Source organism: Nanorana parkeri, unplaced genomic scaffold, assembly GCF_000935625.1.
Source record: "Nanorana parkeri isolate BGI_ZX_2015 unplaced genomic scaffold, ASM93562v1 scaffold797, whole genome shotgun sequence".
NCBI lineage: Eukaryota > Metazoa > Chordata > Amphibia > Anura > Dicroglossidae > Nanorana > Nanorana parkeri.
In genome coordinates this window covers 44,901-55,641 of record NW_017307065.1, presented here as the reverse complement: position 1 = coordinate 55,641, position 10,741 = coordinate 44,901, and the positions used below count along the sequence as shown (strand labels likewise).

Here is a 10,741-nt window from a genome sequence, read left to right as displayed (position 1 = left end):
TAATCTCCACATCAACATGTTACCAAATCAAAGGCCAGATTCCCCTTCTGTCTGGGAACGAGAACATCATGTCAGTGGTATAGGGTACTGCCTAGTTGCATTGGACCCTAGGCCCCTAGTTATAACTACCAAAACCTCACTTGAACACAGGCTCAGTCTCTGTAGGCAAGCTCCTTCTACCAAACCAACCTCTGCAGTCCATAGGCTGGCATTCACTGACTTCTTCTACACATATATCAGAGATCCCTTGTCCTTTTATCACAGACATGCCCTGTGTAATCTTCAGCACTCACCAGGACAGAGCAGACACCAGACTTCCCATCCCTTCCTGTACAACAGTCCTTACCAGTGCTAAAAACGTTTCTCTCTCTGTTTCTTATGTCAGCACGGAATAAAGAATGTGCAGTTGAGTTTACATAAGTATAAAATAAGCTTCACTCCAAATGACGGTATGAAATAGAAGATTAACAAATTATATATTTTGTGGCAAAACATTACGTATTTTGCATTATCAGACATCACCCTTTGCAATTAGGTTGGTGTTTAATTAGCTCCCAAACTCCGGGTGAACTCCCTGGCTTGCACTTCTCCCATTCTATAGAGTATTTCCACCCAACAAGGTATCACAAGCCATCATGGAGCATGATTTATGACACTGCGACAGAGAAACCCAGCTGCACACTCCTCTCTACCATGATCTAATCTCCTCTCTTCCCACTCCACCAAGCCCAACCTTCCTGTCATTTTATAACCCAAGACAAGGAACAATGATTGACAGGCAGGTTGCCTGGAATCCAAGGGATGGGACTTACACTTAAGGGACCTAAAACTCTTTAACAATCTTCCAATGACAAGCATGTTCTATCATGCTGTGTTTTTCTTTACTGAAAGGAAAAAAAACAAGTTTCATGAAAACCTGCAGCTCAGCTCAAACAATAGGCATACAATCTAACCCCCTGATGCCGACAATCTGGTTGTTTTGAATCTGTCATTCTGAATTGTTCCTGACAGTTTTATTGGCGATTGAAACTCAAATCATGCAGAGTCAAGGGCTGCAATTCCATCAAGAGCCTACTATCAATCAATGAAATATGCTCACCTACATGCCAGTCATCAGCCAGATGATTTACAGTCACAAATTATTATACTATTCACCATTAGATGATATGAACATGCTAAATTATAGAATAATAAAATAATGTATATCAGTAATTTTGTCACGGAGCTATTTTCAAATAACTTTTTCCTTAGTACCCTAGGCTGGAGTTCTCTGTGATAAAACACACTGATACAATCTCAGTGATTTATAACTAAAGTTTTTTTCATTCTCTCTAGAGAATCTTTCACAATCTGCACAACATTGTTTACATGACATCTAATGAATTACATGTATCCACAATAATGTCTCTGTGCATTATATTGAATAATATTTGCCATGTGTCTAAGGCTTTCTTCTTTGTCTGTCACACCTTTGGCTAACCTTGCTAATCGTGTTAGTCAGAAAACATGGTTTAATGTAACACAGAGAGTGACCCTGAAAGATGACCCAAAGAGATCAAATGACAACAAGCAACAACAAGGAGTGCAGCTTGAATTCCTTACATAAAATCATCTAAATCAGAATTAACATAAAGTGAAAGTGAAAATCCTCAAAAACAGGTGACAAGCAGGAAAGTGCTGTGTATGTTACCTTGACCACAATTTCCTGTGCTACATTCATATTCACGCATGCAAATGACACATATGGGACGTGTTTAGCTAAGGTCAAAGTTGTATGTGAAAAATATACTGACAACACATCGTTGGCGATGTGTACATGTTTTTCTCTCCAGCTTGTATTATGTTTTCTTCTGAAAAGTGATGCATTAACCTTCCCAGTGTGCAGTTTGCAAAGGATTGTTAAAGCAAATCTGTATAGAAAAGCAATTTCATTTATTGCAGCTTACTAGTCCTTAGATGTTGTGGGTGCAATAGTTTTCACAGATTTTTTACATCATTTTAACAACATTTTTAGCAAGTACATAAATGCAATGTTGAGCATTTACCTACTGAGAGCATCCATTTCTAATTATTTCATCTTCTCCTATCCTGCTCTTCTAACGGATACTTCACAGTGCTCACCTTTAATGCCAGCTGCAAGATACTGATATATGTAGGGGAAAACCCTTGCCGTAATCTTTGTGAATTGACCAGAGTGCTACAAGCTCAATATTATATGCAAATCCACAAAATGTTTTTGATTTATCAAATAACACACAGCAAGTGGAGTTTATGAATTCTCGATTATGGTATGTGAACCTGCCATCACTAATTCATGGCATTCATCAAACCTATCAAACAAAACAAATGTATCTTTTCTGCCAGACCCGCCATCGTGCAGTAGGGGGCAACTGTTAAAACTGAAAAATGATGAACACAAAAGGGCAAAAGGCAATCTGCAAGAAGGGTGATATTGCCAACATCAAGGCTACAGGCACATTCCAAAAAGGTGTGCCGCACAACTGTTACCATGGCAAGACTGGTCGGATCTATGATGTCACACAGCATGCTGTGAGTATAATTGTGAACAAACACGTCAAATGTAGGATTATTGCCAAAAGAATCAATGTCCCTGTAGAGCATATATGCCGCTCTAACAGCAGAGACAGTTTCCACAGTGTGTAAGGGCAAATGAGAAGAAGAAAAGAAAGCCGAGGAAAAGGGCACCTACGTGGAGCTAAAACATGAGGCAGCCCAGCCAAGAGAGGCTCACTTTGTCCAAACATTTGGAAAGGAACCTGAGCTCCTTGAGCCAATTCCATATGAGTTAGCAGAAAGTACCGCTATTAAAAACCCTTTTCTCAAAAAAATTGTATGCTCAACCCATTCTCAACCTTCAGGTCAGATCTTCAACTATTGTGGAACCCCTTTTAAAACCAATTTATCATAAGGTAATTATAGAAAAATGCCCTTTACATTGGTGGTCATTGAGAAGAATGCACTCCTTACAGTGGTGGTCAGAATGCCACTCTTTCAGACAGTTAAAAATTGGTGTCTTTGGTTGGCACATCAATGTAGCATTGACTGCAGAACTAGGCAGCCACCCTCAGATGGGAGGTCAATTAGCCAAGGCCTAAAGAACCTCTAACATCATCTTGTTAAGAATATCTGCTCTAAAGTTATTCTTACCTTTATTGCTTTCCTGTCTCCCCTGTCTGTTAGTCTGTCATATCTGTAGCAAGAAAATCCTATCCAAATATCATTTTTTAAAAGGCGGTATTTACTCAGGGATAGTGCAATTAAATGTTTTGCTGTTCGATGCATGGGACAATGTATATTTGGATGTTGCATGCCCAAAATTGAAGGGATTTTTTTGTTAGAGCTGCAGCAATGGATTGGGAGTTGGTAAAGGTACCGTTTGGCTGTGTTCAATAAAAATTGAGGGTTAGTTTTCCAAACCTGTAGCCAATACAAGCTTAATATAATATCAAACCAGCTAGGTCAGGTATCATTTTTTTCCATATGTACCAATGAAATATGTAGTAGAGACTTGAAAGTGATAGATACATTTATCAACATTAGAGACATGTGAATCCATAGTTGTGAAATAGATGGCTGTGATTAAAGGACTTTCAACATAGCCTTTTGTTTGTGACCCTTGTGGTATCGTGAGCTGAAGCCTCAGAGAAATGTCTACAACAATTCTACATGTGTGTACCAAATTTATCATGTTGTCTGCAACTTTTTGCTCTTCAAAGACATACTGATCCTTAAGTGAATCACAAAGTCTTAGAGCTTTTACTTTTAAATTCATGTTTCCATTGCAGTAATAATGAGGCACTAAGAGCGCAAATCCAGAATTATAAATGGTTTGATTTTGTATATTTGTGAAAAAGTTATTTTTTTTTAAAAGGTGAAAAACTTACTTGTGGTGTTAGCGATCCGGCACGGTGGCGATTCTAGTGATGCAGGGAGTGGTGGTTAACATTTTTTGTTTTAACCATCTCCGAGCTTGAAAAAGAGGATCTCCTTGAAACGCGTTGCTCACTGTCACGGCCCTGTGCACTCCCCTTCCCAATTGACTGTCACTTCCACTCCATCACCTCTAGAACATATACTACACGAAGACCAGAGGCAGTTTGCACATCAGCCTTTTGGCACACATAGCATTCAACCTGCTTTCTACCTCAGTCCTTGACTCCTGAGCTCATCACTATAACTGATGACACCATTCCAAGCCGCCATAAACAACCCCTAAAGCAAGCCCTATTCCATCCCACTCTGCCACTTGGAGACCACTGGATATTGAACAAAAAATTTGAACAAAAAATTTTAACAAAAAATTTTAACCACTACTCCCTGCAGCGCTAGAATCGCCACCGTGCCCGGATCCCTGACACCACAAGTAAGTTTTTCACCTTTAAAAAAAAAACACTTTTTCACAAATATACAAAATCAAACCATTTATAATTCTGGATTTGCGCTCTTAGTGCCTCATTATTACATTCACAGGGTTCTCCTCCTATTTTTTGAGCAGCAATCCACACCATTTTGCATCCACGCACGCCCTGCATCCCTGAAAGAGCGCTGTGTAATTTTTTTTTTTATGTTTCCATTGCAGAAAACCGAAAGTAGAAAACCTGAGGTTTTGGCAGTCCAGAACAGTCTATAAGCTACATAGAAGCTGCTTAGAGTCAGTTCTCAACACTGACCTGTGCCTGGACATTAGAGAGAATCGCTCAAAATGGCAAGTCCTGTCCAGAGTAAATAACACTGTAACATTAATTGGGGCTCTGACAGACACAAATAAATATGTTACTTTATCTTAAAGTGACACTAAATCCAGAAGTTAAATCGTAAAAATACATTCAAGTTCCTTAACTAGTAACAAAACTGTACCTTAGTTGTGTATCACTCAGCTGTAGGTCCTTAAATCATCTTTAAACTGGTGCTGACACTATCCTTCCCAATGGTCCCCATGTGTGTTATACAGTAACCACCGCTCCAAGCTTACTCCCGCGATAGGCTACAATACAAATTAGAAAACTAAACGTGAGATTGTAGTCCATCTCAGGAGCAAGCTTGGAGTGGTGGCTACTTTACAACACGCAAAGGGACCATGGGGAACAAAAGTAGCCACCCTCCAGAAGGAAGGACAGTGTAAGCATGAATTCAGAGTTGATTTGAGGATCTACAGCTGAGTGATGCAAACTTCTCAAACCTTTCAACAGTGAATCCAGATCAAAGAAATATATATTGCCCAGCAAAGTATTTCCTTATATTTTCCCCTAGGCATTCTCTCAGCCCTGCTTCCCTGAACTTCCTGTCCAGGACAAGACAGAGCAGTCTCCAGCAACTGTCCATCTACTACCTTGGTAAAGGGAGGAGGGAGGAGAGGGTGCCAGAGGGGAAGGGAGTTGCTTAATCTTCTGTGTCGGTGTGATTGTGGAGACACACACAGCTCACTAACACACACACGGGCCTTTGCACTCTGCTTGAGAAAGGAGCCACCCTGAAACAGGATATCAGGACCAGTGCTCAGGGGGATCAGCTTAATCTGCAGGAAACCAAAACTTTTAAGTGTTAAGGTGCAGCATCCATTGTAAGTGATTTCATCAGCATTTAGAATAGCTTAAGCCCTTTTGAGTTTAATATCACTTTAGTTCAATCTGAGTTTATTAAAGATTTTAAATGCGGTACAAAAAAGGTGAACATACATTTTCACCATGAAATAATAAACACAAAACACAGTATACAAAATCACATAAAAGATAAGAGCTTGTAGGCCAGTAGGCCCGAAGACAACATCAGCAGGACATCCATCAGGATATAAATGGTGTCATTGTCAACATCATTGGTTTCGCACAGAACACAATGCATAGCGAGGATCTCTTATGTCGGTACTGACCCAGGTCTCCCTGCAGCGTCCTCTGTCAACGCAATCTGTCATGGGGCAGGAAGATAAGGTAGGTAGGAAACCGCGCAAGAGGGTATGCTATGCAGCTCGGGTTGTGGCGCTCAGCTTGTGGACAACCAAGATCATTTATGCGGGGTAGAGCAGGGGGGATCAGTGGGTGGGGAGGGGGGTTCTCAGGGGGAGAAGGAGAGAAAGAGGAAGAGTAAGGAAGCCCAGTGGAGCAGCGCAGATGAAAGTTTAAGTAGAGGGGTGGTAGTCTCCCACCCCCCGCCAGGCAACACCAATAGCGCCCCCCGAAGAGGTATACTAGGGTGAGAGGGTAGCTAGGGAGATGTCTGAAGACCTGAAAATAGTCCAGGTGGACTACGTGTGCACATATTTTTCTCCCTCTCCACGTTCTCCTGCCAGGAGGCTCTCCAGGTCCGCAATGTGGTCCATCTCCACAACCCACTTCGCAAGGGTGGGCACCACCGGCGTATGCCAATGACATGGGATAACAGCTCTAGCTGCTGTAAGAAAATGTCGCAAAAGGCCCTTCTTCGCCCTCTTGAGCGATCCCGGGATCATGGACAATAGGAGAATTTTGGGGTCATTTGTGATTGCTGTACCTGTCACTCTGAGGTATGTCTCCAACACTCCCTGCCAGAATGCCTGAAGCTGAGGACAGCTCCACCAAATATGCGTCATATGTCCTGGGGAGGTACCACACCTCCAACAGGCATCAGACACTGCGGGGTAATACCGACGGAGGACCGCAGGACACCTGTACCATCTGGTGAGTATTTTAAAGTTCTTCTCTTGGGCCAGGCTAGCGATGGATAAAGAGTGCGTGAGGGCAAACGACTTCTCCCAGTCGTCGGGTGTAAAGGTGAGTTCCAGTTCACGTTCCCAGGCCAAGGTATAGGCAGGTAGGGTGGGGGATGTCAGAATGGAGTAGAGAAGGGAGACTACGTGTGATGGGGGCATTGAGGCCAGGAGGAGAGAATCAAACTCCTTCGGTTCCCCGCCCAGACGGTCCGGTCCATGGAGAGAGGAGACGAAGGAGCGAAACTGTCCCTCCGACAACCAGTCCCCAGGGCCCAGTTCAGGGTGGGTAGTCTCCGCCAGGGGCTGTTCCTGCAATGCGGAGAGCACCCTGCGGTGAGATGTCCTTGTCCAGTTACCAAAGGAAGGTCTAGTCAGGGCCGGGGGGGAAAGTCAGGTTCCTGAATAGAGGGGTAATTGGGGCAATATAGGCTGATAAGGTATGTGTAGAGACATATCGGTCCCACACTTTCAAGACATGAGCTGTCAGTAGGGGCAAGGAAGAGTGTGGCAGCCTGGATCCAGGGGGTATCCAGGGCAGTGCCAGCAAATCACTAGCTGCAAGAGTCTCTTCCAGTCCGACCCACTGTTTCTCACCCCTCTTGTGAAACAAGTCTACTATGCGAGTCAGGACGGCGGACGCGTGTTAGAGAAAGATATCCGGTGCGCTCGCCCCCCCGCGCGTTTCGGAAGGACCAGTGACCTGTAGCTTATTCGTGGATGCGAGGTGCCCCAGATAAACTTTGTGAAGGCCTGTTGGACCTGTTTCAGATATGCAGATGGCAGAGCAATGGGTACTGTCTGAAACAGATAGAGAAATCTAGAAACTATGTCCATTTTAAGTGCATTGATGCGCCCCAACCAGGAAATATGTTTGCGGTCATAGATGGCTAAATCTAGAGTGAGCTTGTCCAGTAGGGGGCGAAAGTTCGCAGAAAACAGGTTGGCTAGGTTCGTCGGGAGAGAGACCCCCCAGGTATTTCAATGAAGATGAGCAGATGCGGAAGGGGTAGTTGTTAGAAAAGAGGTGCAGATCCGTTGCTCTCAGGGACACATTTAAGATTTCCGATTTGGCAAGGTTGACCCGAAAATTACTTAGAGAACTAAACTTTTGGAACGCGTGTAGGATCGTGGGCATGGCGACATGGGAGTGAGTCACGTAGAGTAGCAGATCGTCTGCGAACAAAGCCAATTTAGAGACGTGGGGGCCCACCTGTAGGCCCTGAAAGGCAGAGTCCTGCCGGAGGGCCACCGCCAGGTGTTCCATGGTCAGAATGTAGAGGAGAGGGGACAATGGGCATCCCTGTCTGGTGCCATTAGAGATCTTAAAGCTAGGGGAGAGCGAACCATTGACTCGGATCCTAGCCGATGGGCAGGTATAGAGGTCCATTATATTCCACAACATGGTGGGTCGTATCCCAAGCTGTAATAGGGAATGCTGAAGGAAACTCCAGTCAAGGCGATCAAATGCCTTGTCTGCGTATACTGATAAGAGGCAAAGTGGAGTGCCAGACGATTTATCAAAGTGCATCAGCAGCAGTGTGCGAATGGTGTTGTCCCGTGCCTCCTGGACAAACCCCACCAGACCGCAGTGTGGCTAAGTCAAGTGTATCAGTCGGCCCAATGCCTGCAAAAAAAGTAAGTTAGAGGCACAATATAAGGTAGATGCATGCAATAACACTGTACAGACATAGTGCCAAAGGCAACAATCAACCCAATACCTGAGAGAAGAAAAAAAAAAGGTTAGTCAGAGGCACCGTAAATGGAGGCACAAGTGAACACACTGTATGGACATAGAGTCAGGCCCGCTATAGCGGGTCAGGGCCCAATGCTCCGGCGGTCAGGCCCCGACATCAGCCCTCGTTAGCGGAGGGAGCTGCAGGCCGTGACAGGCCAGAGTGGAGCGTGAGCGGGCCCTTCGGTTATGCTGAGGTAGGACGTCCTGTGACGCGGGGGCCCTCTCCGGTGAATGGTAGGTCCAGCCAGTCCGGAACGAAAATTGGATCAGTCCCAAGGAATCCAAACAGATCAGGAAGCTGCAATGGGAAATGTAGATGGAAGGAGTCGGGGCCCTTACGAATTTGGAGACTGAAAGGGTGCCCCCAACGGTACGTGGCGCCGACCTGGTGGATGACGTCTAGCAAAGGCCGTACCGATCTGCGCATGGCCAATGTCAGACGGGACAGGTCTGGGAGAAGTTGTATGAATGCCCCATCAAATTCGACCGGGCCTGTTCTCCATGCTGCACGGAGGATCTCCTCTTTGATAGCAAAAAGTGTACCCGACATAGGACATCCCTCACTCGGCTGGGGTTCTCCAGGTTAGCCCCTGCAACCCTGTGCACCCTGTCCAGTTCAATGGCATCTGTGGGCGGTTTCCCCAGAGCCAAATTGAGAATGGCACTGTGGCGTGGAGGTCAGGGCCCTGGGTAGCCTCCGGCATCCCCCGCAAGCGAATGTTATTGCGCCTGATCCGATTTTCACCATCTTCCATGCGCAAGTGTAACTGTTGGAGGTGGGAACGGTGGATGGCTTGGGCATTTTCCAGGGTTGCCAGCCTGGACTCATGTGCTGAGATCGAAGACGTCAGAGCTGACAGATGGGAGTCAGTGGCCGTGATTTTTTGGCTAAGCTCTCTCACCTCCCCTCTCAGGGCCCCCTCTAATCTCGTGGCCCACGAGTCAAAAACTGCCCGGAAGGCTGTGAGCAGGTCTCGTACCTCTGTGGTTGCATGCTCCATGCCTGTGGCTGTATGCTGGTCTGGGTCCTGGAAAACCTCCGGCAGCGACTGGTCAAGTGCGACGGCGGAGGGAGACGGAGCCCCAGCGGGGATGGCAGTCTGCAGGGAGTCCAGCGGTTTCGGTCCCGTGGATCGGACTGAGGAGCGGAGGCTCTGGGCTGGCGTCTGGGGCTGTGGAGGATCCGTCCCGGCCTTCTTTGGCGGCAACGCTTTCGACACCATCTTGGGGCCTACGGCAACGGCACTGTCCAGCAGGCTGTTGCGGGAGCGCCGCGCAAAGTATGAGGCGATGTCTCCGGTATAGGAGGAAGCAGGGGCACCAGGTGAGTCCCGACCGTCGGGCATAGGGCAAGAGAGTTGCCGAAAGGGCTGAAAAGTCACTGAATTAGAGCCGCGGTGCAGCAGAGCTCCTGGCTGCACGTCCTTACACCACCATGGCCGGCCACGCCCCCCTTAATATCACTTTAAATATATATTGTATGTGATGTAATAATTATGGCTGTAGGAGTGGCAAGCTGCTCCTTCACTACACCATACTGCAGATATATTCTGTCTATGCTATCAGTAAATTAAATTTGCTGTATAACCCACCATTATAGCTCTTAAAAGGACTGGATATTTATTACAGTACCTACAAATGAAGAAAAGCTATAGAAAGTGCTTTTAGCCAACTATTCCTTTCAGTCACTTCCATTAATTTATGTGGTGTTCTTGTATATAATGCACACTTCAAGTTGTGACATAAAATATAAATCATAACAAGAATAAGGTCAGAAACCCAACTCCAAAATACATTTTTTAAGAGCCATTTATTTGCAGTTTTAAATTGTGTGCTTAGGATCACTGTCATGCAGTATAACAGGATTTCTGTAAAGTGTCAGCTCACTGACATTCCCTTGTAGACTGTATTGATGCATATCAGAATTCATTTTTACATCAGCGACTATGAGCCATCTGGGTCATCCATCTAATGCTCTAACCATTGTACTCCATGTTTGAGAAGAATTGAGAAAAGGTAATAAGAGATGAGTGAACTTTTAAAAAATCCCTTCTGTCAGCATTTCACCCATTTTTCTGATTTCTAATTTGGTATTTGGTCAAATTTATATTTTTTTTGTCCGCATTTTTCTTCTATTATTTGGATGCAATTAAAACAAAGGATCCCTGCCTCCCCCACAAAAAAGAAATAAAATACATGGCAACAAGTATAAAAGTTTGTATTCCCATAGCCAGAAGGTGATGAACTGGTAGATCTGCAGCTGGTACCAGTCCTTATGATCATTTGTAGCACTGGATGGGTTC

General features: G+C 45.1%; 1 long non-coding RNA gene across 1 annotated transcript in view; it reads right to left on the bottom strand.

The window, feature by feature from the left end:
- The window catches only part of LOC108793971, a 3,042-nt gene extending 381 nt beyond the window's left edge, over window positions 1-2,661 (bottom strand). The window contains exons 1-2 of the long non-coding RNA XR_001941680.1: window positions 2,541-2,661; window positions 954-956 (exon numbers count right to left, since the gene is read on the bottom strand). This is a non-coding gene — a long non-coding RNA (uncharacterized LOC108793971). The remainder of the gene's footprint in view (window positions 1-953; window positions 957-2,540) is intronic.
- Between the last annotated feature and the right edge of the window lie 8,080 nt (window positions 2,662-10,741).